The 11,026-nt window shown below is 56.2% G+C and overlaps 1 protein-coding gene across 1 annotated transcript in view; it reads left to right on the forward strand.

The window, feature by feature from the left end:
* The window catches only part of PAX2 (paired box 2), a 103,038-nt gene that overhangs the window by 39,503 nt on the left and 52,509 nt on the right, over positions 1 to 11,026 (forward strand). The window lies entirely within an intron of this gene.

The following is an 11,026-nucleotide window of genomic DNA, read 5'->3' on the forward strand; positions in this document are numbered from 1 at the left end:
GAGCGTTGGATTCCTCTTTGCGTGCTTTGTCCTTGGACTCGGAGCTCCGGTTTCGGCCTGGCCTCGCAGCTGCTCTGCTGTGAGATCAATTTTAGCAGCAAAGCCCAGGTCCCCCTACTGCCCTGCTGGCTCCTGGAGAGAGGGAGGGAGGTTGCTGGTGGGGCCATCAGCTTCACCATCTGCTCAGCGGCCCCGCCTGCCTCACCTTCCACAGGGACTCCTCCCTCTATCCCAGTGGAGTGCCAGGAGAAGTGTAAACTATTTACCTTGGAAGGCTTTGGAGGTGGGAGGACAGCTGGTCTCTGACAGAGGATGACAGGCCCACCTCCCTGTCCTCACCTGATCCCAGACCATCAGGAGGTGGGGGAGCAACATCACGCAGAGCCACCCCAGTGCCCTTTGTAACTCGTGGCCACTGTCCTCCCAGACCCTGCAGGGAGCTGGGTGTGGGGCCCCTCTCTGCTCCTCTGCATCGGAGGAGACATTACTTCGGCTTCCCCTGGCCCTTCCCCTCACTTCCCTGCAACACCTCCAGATGCAACCAGGCTGTTAAGCCAGGAGTTAAAGGGAACAGGGAGGGAAGAGGAGGAGAGAAGAGAAGAAGGAAGGGGAGAGTGGTAGGGTGAGCCTGGGAAGGTGTTTTTTTTTTTTTGAAAGGTTTTCGCTATGGGGCGCGTGTGCTCACCAGACAGACAGAGAGAGACATAGAGACAGAAAGCGAGAAATCACCCCCCAGGGGGGATGGTCACGCCACAATCCCTTCTCCTCCATTCTCCTCTCGGGATCTTGGGCACACACGCACACGCGCCCGGCGTGAGTTTTAAGCCACCGGGTCTGGGACACGAACCGCGGTCGACTACGTGGGAGTCCAGCGACATAGCCATTACACTAACTGCTGGTTCCCGGGAAGGTGTTTTCAAATGCTGTGACTTCGGGATCCTCTGGTGACCATATGCAAGGCCAGGGCACCGAGTAGGCAGATCCAAAGAGAGATGCCGGAGTCTCCGGCTTGCTTCCTGCCCGTCTCATGGCCCCTGCTGGGAAGGTGCTAACCTTCCCGGCCTTAGGAAGATGGAGGATTTTAAAGGCATGCTCCCGCAAAATAGAATCCTCGAAAGATGAGCATGAAAGGGGCGACCATACCTCCCCTAGCTCAGGCCAGGCCCAAGGCGTGCCTGTCGTCTCTGTCTTGGCCAGTCGGTGTCTCCTTTTTCTCTCAGGAATGTCCTGTTTGGACAATAAACTCTACAGCCCTCCCGAGCGCAGACGAGACCTAGGTGGGAAGTCCTGAGGGGATAAAGAGCTGAGAGAAAGGACAGGCACAGACTCTTTGGGACCGCAGTCTGAGTGTCCCCTGGCCCAGGCGGAGGGAAGGGAGTGGGAGAGCCCTGGCCTGCAGCGGAGGGGACGGTGTGTAGGAGAGGCCTAGCCCTGGCAAGACAGTGATGACCTGGGGCTGGCCTCCTTCCAGAAGCCCTAATGGCCTCGTTTCACAGGGAAACAGCTTGTCTGGCTCTATTTCTCCTTCTTCCAAAATATCCAAACCCATTTGGCTGCCACGGCCTTTGCCACTCACTAAATTTCATTGTGGTTGTTTTGGCGGCAGCCCCTGATGGCAGGGGGAGGTTGCGTGAAAGGCCCCAAGTCCCAATCCTCCCTGGGGCTTCCCATCCTCAGGTCTCAGCCAAGCTCTTTGGCACCCTGAGTGTTCTGATTGGATCTGCCTCAAACGCAAAGGGTTTCTCCTTTAACCACAGCTCTGCATGCTTCAGTGTGTGAAGTGTCCAGGGGGCCAGAGGAGGCCACAGAGCCCACCCCTGTACCCTCGGCCTCTCCCCCGTTGGTCTGAGGCTGGAGAGAAGCATGCCATCTGCTGCCCGGGCTCCCGTGGGCCGTGAAGGGAGGCGCTGGCATGAGGCTGTGGCCACCCAGGACTGGGGGAGCCCGGCCAGGACAGAGTGCTCTCTCGGTCACATTCATTGTTCTGCATCAATCCAGTTTCCTGAGCCTTTCTTGCACATCGGTTGCTATGGAATCCTGCAGCAGGACAAGGTGTGATTCTTGTCCTTAAGGAGCTTACACTCTAGCGGGGCGTAGGAAACCTGTAAGCCTAGGGAGCAGAGAGGTCACCAGATACGTGTTACAAGGGCAGATGGGTCCCAGGGTGGGGAGGGGATGCGCTGCTGCCAGGGCTGCTCTGTGGAGAGGGCCCCGAGGGCTGGACGAAGAGGATGTTTTAAGACAGAGGCGGCTTGAAATCCTCTCTGTAAGGAGCCTGTGCCCAGAAGGCCCTGTGGCCAGCAAAGGCAGGGGCGCTTTGGCAGGGACACAGGGCCCGACGGAAGTGGTGGCCGCTAAGCCCAGCAGCTGGGTTGAGTGACAGGACACAGGACACATCTGGACCACATATAGAGTTCGGACTTTTTTTCCCCCAAGGCAAAGGTAGCCACTGAGGGCATTTGGTGGGAAGCCCGTCCTCCCGCAGTGCGACCACGAGTGTAGCAGGAGGCTAGCGGGAAGCAGGGGAAGTGCTCCGGGTGAGGGCGACAGGGTGGCAGGAAGAACCAGAAGCCCTGCATGTGTGTGTGTGTGTGTGTGTGTGTGTGTGTGTGTGTGTACTGGGGGGGAGTTCTCTTGCCCTGACTCCCCCTCCTCTTGAACAACCTCAGACCAATCAAGCTACCCTCCCCCTGGTGGAGGCCAGGTCTATGAGGGAAGCTGGTTCTCCCTGACCCTACCCTATAATTAATCCACTGGACCCAGGTGAGAAGGGGGGAGGGAGGAGAGAGCTAAGGTAGATCGGCCCAGCCTCCCCCCACTACCCCCATGCTTCTAAGCAGTTAGGCCCCGTTTGCATTAGGGAGCAGCTCAGATGATTAAGAATAGGGGAGATAATTATGTGTCAAGATGATGTAGCCCAACTCCACAGTCAGGCCAAGGTAGCAGAGCAGCTGGCAGCCAGGCGCAGGAGGCAGGCTCGGGCAGGGGTGCACGGATACGGTGTGTGTCCTTCAGCTCTTGGGCCAGGGCTGCAGGCACAGGAGGGCCTGACCTGGGGGACTGAGGGGTGTTGGGATGGGACTGGAGATGTGTGTCAAGGGACTGGCCCAGAGGGAGCAGAGGGGCACAAGGACCCTTGGTAGCCCTGCCTGTCACCAGGCTGCCTCCGGCCTCCAGCATGCTGGTATCTACCTAGAAGTGTCATGCTCTGGGACAAGCTGAGAGCCTTTCTGTCCGCATGCTGCTCCCTGTTCCACTTCTGTGTGCAGTGTGGCCTATACTTCAGCTCCAACAATGTCACGGCGGTGGGCATAGCGAGGGCAAGGGCTGCAGCGTGTGTGGGCGTTGCTGGCGACAGTCTCGGCCGTGGTTACCGGTGTTCGCAGTGGTAATATTCGGAATCTTTGCATTGGCACTCGAAATATGGACAGCATCATTAGTATCTGCAGCAGTCATCGTATCTGTGGGGATGTTAGTGAAGGCCGGTCAGCTGTGACACTGGGGAGAAACTGGCAGTGACTCTGAGCTGCTCGAGACTGCATGCCGTGGTCGTTGGTATGTGGGGAAAAAAACAAAACAGAGTTCTCTTTTTTAGAGAGATTTTTTGCTATAGGGCACATGTGCTCACCAGAGAGACAGAGAGTGACAGAGAGACAGAAAGTGAAAAATCGCCCCCTAGAGGGCATGGCCATGCCACAATCCCTTCTCCTTGTGTGTGTGTGTGTACTGGGGGGAGGAGTTCTCTTGCCCTGACTCCCCCTCCTCTTGAACAACCTCAGACCAATCAAGCTACCCTCCCCCTGGTGGAGGCCAGGTCTATGAGGGAAGCTGGTTCTCCCTGACCCTACCCTATAATTAATCCACTGGACCCAGGTGAGAAGGGGGGAGGGAGGAGAGAGCTAAGGTAGATCGGCCCAGCCTCCCCCCACTACCCCCATGCTTCTAAGCAGTTAGGCCCCGTTTGCATTAGGGAGCAGCTCAGATGATTAAGAATAGGGGAGATAATTATGTGTCAAGATGATGTAGCCCAACTCCACAGTCAGGCCAAGGTAGCAGAGCAGCTGGCAGCCAGGCGCAGGAGGCAGGCTCGGGCAGGGGTGCACGGATACGGTGTGTGTCCTTCAGCTCTTGGGCCAGGGCTGCAGGCACAGGAGGGCCTGACCTGGGGGACTGAGGGGTGTTGGGATGGGACTGGAGATGTGTGTCAAGGGACTGGCCCAGAGGGAGCAGAGGGGCACAAGGACCCTTGGTAGCCCTGCCTGTCACCAGGCTGCCTCCGGCCTCCAGCATGCTGGTATCTACCTAGAAGTGTCATGCTCTGGGACAAGCTGAGAGCCTTTCTGTCCGCATGCTGCTCCCTGTTCCACTTCTGTGTGCAGTGTGGCCTATACTTCAGCTCCAACAATGTCACGGCGGTGGGCATAGCGAGGGCAAGGGCTGCAGCGTGTGTGGGCGTTGCTGGCGACAGTCTCGGCCGTGGTTACCGGTGTTCGCAGTGGTAATATTCGGAATCTTTGCATTGGCACTCGAAATATGGACAGCATCATTAGTATCTGCAGCAGTCATCGTATCTGTGGGGATGTTAGTGAAGGCCGGTCAGCTGTGACACTGGGGAGAAACTGGCAGTGACTCTGAGCTGCTCGAGACTGCATGCCGTGGTCGTTGGTATGTGGGGAAAAAAACAAAACAGAGTTCTCTTTTTTAGAGAGATTTTTTGCTATAGGGCACATGTGCTCACCAGAGAGACAGAGAGTGACAGAGAGACAGAAAGTGAAAAATCGCCCCCTAGAAGGCAGAGCCATGCCACAATCCCTTCTCCTCCATTCTCCTTTTGAGATTTTGGGCATGCACGCACACACGCCTGGTGTGAGTTAGAAGCTGTCGTTGGGTCCAAGTCCTGGACCCAACATCGGCTTGTGGCCATGTGGGAGTCCAGCAACATAACCATCACGCCATCTGCTGGTCCTAAAACCCGGAGTTCTCTATGAGAAATGCACTGGTCAAGAAGCTGCGGCCCTCTTCCCTGGAGTCCAGGAGCTTCCGGATGAGACAGGTGGGCGAGCCGGGGATAGGTGAAGCAGCTCTGTGGCCCTCACTCAGTACCTTGCTAAAACCTTTACTTCTTTGCCACAGTTATGGGCGGGTGGACGATGGCTGGGTTCCCTTGGCCCTTCGAAGGGAGACTGGTTCTTTGAATGCTGCACGCTCCCTTATGTGGCTCTAGAGGACGGAGTATTGCCCCGTCTATGAGCAGGCTGAAAAACCAGACGCTCGTGCCTTGCCTTTTCCCGGCTGGGGCCCACAGCATTACCGGCCACTGCTGGTGTTGCTGAAGCACAGAGCCGTTCCATAACTTGTCCAAAAATCCGAATGAAGTCATATGGTGCGAGTCTGCCGACCTGTGTGAGGGAGGTGTGTTGGTACCCTCCCTCGATGTGTGGGATTGCAGGGGGCTGTGATTTTGCATTCCATTAATTAGGTGCACAATGGATTGTGCAGTTGAGTGGTGCCAAGCCGGTGCAGTTGTGCGTTTGCAGGCAGGGCAGGCTGCATGGCTGCAAATGGCCGGGTCCTGTCACTGCCTTTAATAGCTCCCTTCTGCTTTGGATGAAGCCATAACGGGAAGAAGCAGTTTATTTCCTTAGTTAGTTTTCCTCCTAGAAGTCCCCAAGAGTGTGGCTCAGGTTAGACTTGGACCGAATGAGGGGATTAAGCTGTAGAAATGAGCAGCACCTGCTCTGGTCTAAAAGACATGGTTTGAGGCCGAAGAAGGTTGCAGAGGGAGAAGGTGTGAGTCAAAGCCAGCGTGCAGTCCCTGGAGCCCGGCATGCATGGGTGACTCACTGCGAAAGAACGTGGGCCCTGGAGTGAGGCCTGAAGGTTTGAATCCCAGGCCGCTTACTAGCTGTGCGACCTTGGGCCAGTTACTTAGTCTTCGTCGGCCCAGTTCTCCCTGTAAAATAGAGGTAGCACCAGCACGTACTTCATGGGGATGGTGGAGAGGGGTACATGAGAGCAGGGGTGCAGAGCATGGAAGACGGGCGCCTGTGTATGTAGGAAAGAAAGCTTACGTGCTGGGTTTATGTTTTAAGAAGAGATGGAGTTGTGTCAGAAAGACATTTATTTGGACACAGGCTCCCTAACCTTGGTGCAGCTCCTTGGGATTAGAACAGCCTTCGGCCCATGCTGGGAGGCGCTAACCTGGGTAGACCGAGGCAGTGGAGGAAGGGCGTGGCCTCACACGTGACTGGGAGAACTTTTGTTCATTTCCGTTCATTGGCTTTGTGGCCACGTGGCCACATGCCAGTTTAGCCTTGGACATTTTGTGTGTATTGATAAATATAAGACCCCTTCTTTTCCTAACACGGGGGCATCATCACCTCTATCCAGGTGTACGTTTCTGCTCCCACGTGTATGTTTATTTATTTACCTTGGGAAATGTCTGCTTGTTTTATGGGCCTCTGTGTGATACCTCGCACGGTCTATGCAAGTGTGTGAGCATGGGTGTGGTCTACCGCTCAGGTTTTCGCACATAGGGGTGTGGGGGGTCATGAATCGGGAAGGTGTGCAGTTTTCTGACCAGTGTCCATGTCTGGAGGGAGGACAGGTGTGACCGTGTACCTGTCCCCCAGCGCCAGCTGGCAGGGAGAGCGCTAAGCCAGACCTGAGTGTGCTGCATGTCTGTCCTGGGCACAGGTGTGCATGGAGTTTGGTCCCAGGGGCCCCATGGACAGCCTACATTCTGTTGGCCAATGGGTAGGCTGTCTGAGCCTGCCTCCAGGGGTGGCCTAGGGCCCAAGGCTCAGGAGCCTGAAGCTGGGGACCCTCATGCCTTCGGGCTACGTGGGAGTCAAGTTGCAGCTCAGAACCCTGGGTCCTTTGAAGAGCCTGGTCTCAGCCTCAGGGGCTTGCCCTATCTCCCACCTGCCTGCCTTCGGGATCTCTCAGTGTTGTCTGTCTCTGATTTGCTCTAGTTGAGGTATACACTGATCCTGCCCACATTAGAGGAGGTGGAGGTTTGCATCTGGTCTGGACTTTAAGAGGTATGAGGGCCAGAGGGAACATGGTGTGGGGGTCGAGGGAAATAGCTTGGGGGTGGGGGTGGGGGTGAGTGAATTAGAGAGCGGATTCCTAAGGGCCAGGGAACAGAAACGGAAGAGGTGGCTCAGGCTTCCTTGGGAACCCAAGAGCTAATAGAGTCTCGGGCCTCCGCAGCCACTTCCGTTATGGGCTACTGCTGGGCTTTGGGGGCCAGGCCCCAGTGGCCTGGAGGGTCAGGCTCTCAGGGGATGGGGGCACATTTTCCAGCCCTTGGAAAAACAAAGAGCAGATCAGGCAGTAAAACAAAAGCAAAGGAGACCTGGAAGCACCTGACAGCCCTAATTCATCACGGCCCAAGTTTTTTCCTGTGTTCCCATTATATTTGTTTGTAAAAGTGGAAATCAATTTTGAAGGTAATTTTCTGGAAAGAATGGAAGGGAGGTGGGAGGGCCGGATAAGGCAGAGATGGTAAAAGGAAAAATTTAGGCCAGGCACAGCCCAGGGGCAGCTCTTGGCAAGGTGAAAGAAAATTGCATATTCAATCTCCATCCATGAATCTCCCTCACTGCTGCCCGCCTCCTGCTTGAAAACAATGAAGGCTTTTTCCCAACGCTGGGCAGGGCCTCAGTATCAGCCTCACTTTAACTTCAGGGTCATTAATTCCCTGATTATTGAAGGAGAAGAGAGGGTTGCAGCATCGTCAATTCCAAAGGCACACCCCCCCCATGTGATCAGACATGGGCTGGGCTGGGGTTGGGGGCAGCCGGGGTGAGGTGAGGTGTTGTTTCAGAAGGGGTGGCGAGAGGAAATGGGGAGCCAACTGGACTGGGGGAAAGAAGCCAGGAGGAGGGTGGAAGAAGGCAGTCATTACTACATACCTCTGTTGTGTTGTTATTGCAAATTAAAAGTAGCATGTTCCACTCCACAGCTATCTTTGGGGAGGGAGGGGCACCGAGGGAGGTGGGGGATCTTATCATTGCTTCTTCAGCAGACCAGCCGTGGTGTCACCGTGTGAGGTGACATTTGAATTTACAATTCCGCTGAGAAAAGCCATTAATTCACAAATTAACATTTCTCCCTCTCCCTCTCTCTTTAACACTCTCTCCCTCTCTCACATGGATGTGCAAGCAATTGAAAAGACAAAGGAAATAGCCTTAAGGAAGAGACTTTACTGCTAGTCTGTCTGTGCCGAGATTGCTCCCCCTGCTTCCAGATAGATAAACCAATTACCTGAGCAGCTCAGCTCCTGGCCGCCGATCGCCTCCTTTTGTAGGCTGCCTCCATGGCTGGATTACACTTGGTGTAGTTCATTAATGTAAACCAGGCATGCCCTGGTCACCAAGCTCTGCCCTGGCTCTCTTCCTGGAGGGACAGTGGGAGGAGTGCTGGTGTCAGGAAAGACAGGCGAGAAGAGCCCAGGAAGAGGGGAGGCTGTGGCTGCCCCGCTGCCCGGTCTGGCTCCTGGCTCCGCAGGCTCAGGCCGCTGTCCTGCAGGAGGCTGGCGGGGGGACGTCTGCGGTGAGCGCTCCTCAGGAGGCTGGCTGTGAACTGAGTGAGGGCTGGGTGTGGGCAGGTGTGTAGAGGCGGAGGCGGGAGCCAGAACCAGTCTCTCCATGGCCTTGGGGTCCAGTGAAGGAGGCGGGCAGAACCAGAGAGGGGTTCGCGCTCTCCCTGGGCGGGAAGATCTTGGGGACATTTTGCTGAGTGTGCACTATTTCAGTAGGACGGGATTCAACCTGAAGGATCTGGGCTGGGAGAGGGCCTAGAAGACATGACGAGGCTACACCAGGCTTGGTAAAGGGCGAGGTTGAGCCCGTTCCTAACCTCGACCCAGCATTTGGGCACGATTTTGTCTGTTTACCACCTAATCCTCACACCTCCGCACATGTACATCCAGCATCGGGCCCCTGCTTAGGGCATCTCAGACTCACCCAGCCTGTGGGCCTGGGGCCCATGTGCTCATGGGTAGGAGCTGCGGAGCCTCCTTCCGCTTGTGTCCTGCTCTCGGGCCCTGCATGGCACTGCAAGAAGACATTTATGTGGACAGAGAAGCTGAGCAGGATTGAGCTCTAAAACAAGGCTCTGCAGATCACTGCCGCGAGGCTGTGGCTTTGCACACCCTGTACTAGCTGGCCGTGTCGCGGATGTGGCCCCTCATGACACCTGTCCTGTGAAAGGCCAGAAACCAGCTCTACATACAAGAGCCATCTGCCTGGACAAGTGTCTGAGTGTAACTAGCACCAGACCTCAGACTACGTCCGTTTTCTGACTGACACCCCAAACCAGGCTAATGTCCGAGGCAGAGCTAAGGTTCAAAGGTCAGCATTCACCTTGCTATCAAAAAACCCCACATAGGAACACTCATTCCCGGTGATGATGAAATCTTCCGAGTAAGCAGGGAAATTGGGCTGTTCATACCTGAGGAGGGAGTTTTCTCTCATGGTTAGATCGCGCGCGGGGTTGCGTTGGCCATGAGCCTGTTGAATACTGACTGTGTCGTTGTAGAGGCGGGTGTCGTTCGTGTGGACACGGTGTTAAGACCTTTACCTTGGGCCTGTGCGCATGTGGCGTGTTGTTTCTGTGGGGTGTAGCCATGCAGTGTGGCGCTGACACGGTGCATGCATTTGTACACGGACCCCTGTGTTTATGCCAGAGGGCGGCCAGATCCTTAACCACATTCGTGTCCCTACTTGTTCATGATACTGTGAGAAAAGGGTTCCACTGTGTTGTTTGGGGAAATATTTTGAGATTTAGCACAAAAGAGAGAGAAAGAGTATATATAGGAGACCATATATACATATTCATACAGACACATACATATATATAAAATGCCAGAAATAACAGGTCATACGAGGTCGACCCCACCCCCAGGAGCGTATGTACAGGTGTGTTACCGAGGGGCTGCATGTGCCCCCACCACCAGAAGCAGGGTTGGTTTGGGTGGGCATAGAGCAGCAAGGGCCTGGTGGGGACTCCTCTCAGCCTGCGCTTGCACCCTTGGGCTCTGTCTCTGACTCCTCGGCTTCCCCCTGGCACCTGCCCTCCAGCTCTGCGGGTAGCCATGGTCCTCCCCCACCTCCCCAAGGGCACTAAGCGGGAAATGGGAAATGCGCTGCCTCAGCTCTGCCCTTCTCCCCCAGCCAGGCTTCAGACGCAGGAGGGAGGAGCCAGGCGCTCAGGCTGTGCCCCAAGCCCTGCTGTCCCTGGGCTCGCCTCCTTGGGCACCTCCGCCTCTGCTGGCCAGTGGGCAACTGAGGAGGGCTGGCAGCTGGCATGGGGGACTTCTTGGAAAAGGGTCTGTAGAGAATATAGGCTGGGGAGACCCAGGATCGCTGCTTGCCAGAGAAAGGGCCCCTTGACCCTTGCTGCCTGCGCACGGACCAGGCTCTGGAGCCAGGGAGGTACCCCTCCCCACCCCGTTCTCACCAAGGCTCTGGTGGCCTGAGGGCTCTCGGGACCCTCCCCATCCTGCCCCATGGGGGTGGGACAGCAGGGAGAGTTGGGGGAGGGCTGGGAGACAGATCACGAGCCTGGGAGAGCCGAGCTGCAGCAGAGCCAGTAATTCAAACCCTCCTGACCCTTCGGTGAACCCGAACCTGCTGACCTTGACAGCACCAGACAAGAGAAGCCTCAGAAACCTCAACCTGCGTGGAGGCCTCGCATCCTCTCCCTCCCTTTCTGGGAGCCCTGTGGCCCAGCCTCCAGGTGGTTGCTCATTTAGCCAGCCCCCTCAAATGTCAGCGTCCCCACCCTCTCCGAGCGCCGCTTGCTGGCCTCAAAGCCTACCTTGTCCTCCTCTCCGCTGGAGACCGGGGTGTGGACATCTCTGGGGCTCTTCCAGGACCCGGCGAAGGCCTCATCTGAAGGCAGGGCCTCCACACCTTGCCCTCTTCCTCTTCTCCTCAGTTCAGGACTGTGTGTGTGTGTGTGTGTGTGTGTGTGTGTGGGTGTGTGTGCGGGGGGGGCGAACACACAAAGAGACAAA

This window comes from Tupaia chinensis, unplaced genomic scaffold (assembly GCF_000334495.1).
Source record: "Tupaia chinensis unplaced genomic scaffold, TupChi_1.0 Scaffold000539_1, whole genome shotgun sequence".
NCBI lineage: Eukaryota > Metazoa > Chordata > Mammalia > Scandentia > Tupaiidae > Tupaia > Tupaia belangeri.